This window comes from Malus domestica, chromosome 05, assembly GCF_042453785.1.
Source record: "Malus domestica chromosome 05, GDT2T_hap1".
Lineage (NCBI taxonomy): Eukaryota > Viridiplantae > Streptophyta > Magnoliopsida > Rosales > Rosaceae > Malus > Malus domestica.
The window spans coordinates 44,463,503-44,464,241 of record NC_091665.1 but is presented as its reverse complement, the minus strand read 5'-3'; positions in this window follow the sequence as shown (position 1 = coordinate 44,464,241).

Genomic DNA, 739 nt, shown 5'->3' with positions numbered 1-739 from the left:
GTGCTGCGAGGTGACTATTAAAATCATTAAAAAAATAAGAGTGTAGATAAGCATAAAATTACGGCCTAATCGGATAAATGGTTCCCCTGGTCATAAGGTATTCGGATGATAGCTCCTGTGGTAAAAAAATTCGGATTTAAACCTCTGTGGTCTAAGTCTGTTAGGATTTAAAGCCCTGTGATCTAAGTCTATTAGGATTTATGCTCTTCTGTTAAATAATGTTGACGTGGCTGCCACATATATGTCACGTGGCTGCCAAATGTCTGCCACGTGGCAAAAATAATAATTTTTAATTTTTTTTTAAAACCTGAATTTTTACAACCAAAAAAAAAAACAAAAACCCAGAAGCTCCCCCCGCCCTCTGCCCATTCCCCCCCCCCCCGCCAGAGCCCTCTCCCTGCGCGACCCTCCTCCCTCTCCTTCTTCCTTCTTCTTCTTCTTCCCGCCGGTCTCCCCGCGCGACTCCTCCCTTCTTCTTCTTCTTCTTCTTCCCGCCGGAGACCAACTCCCCCCTCGTCGGAGCCCTCTCCCCGCGCGACCCTCCTCCCTCTCCCTTTTCCTTCTTCTTCTTGTTCTTCTTGTAGATCTGGGTTTTTTTTTTTTTTTTGTAAAAATTCAGGTTTTTTTTTTTTAAATTAAAAATTATTATTTTTGCCATGTGGCAGACATTTGGTAGCCACGTGGCATATATGTGGCAGCCACGTCAGCATTATTTAACATAAGGGCATAAATCCTAACA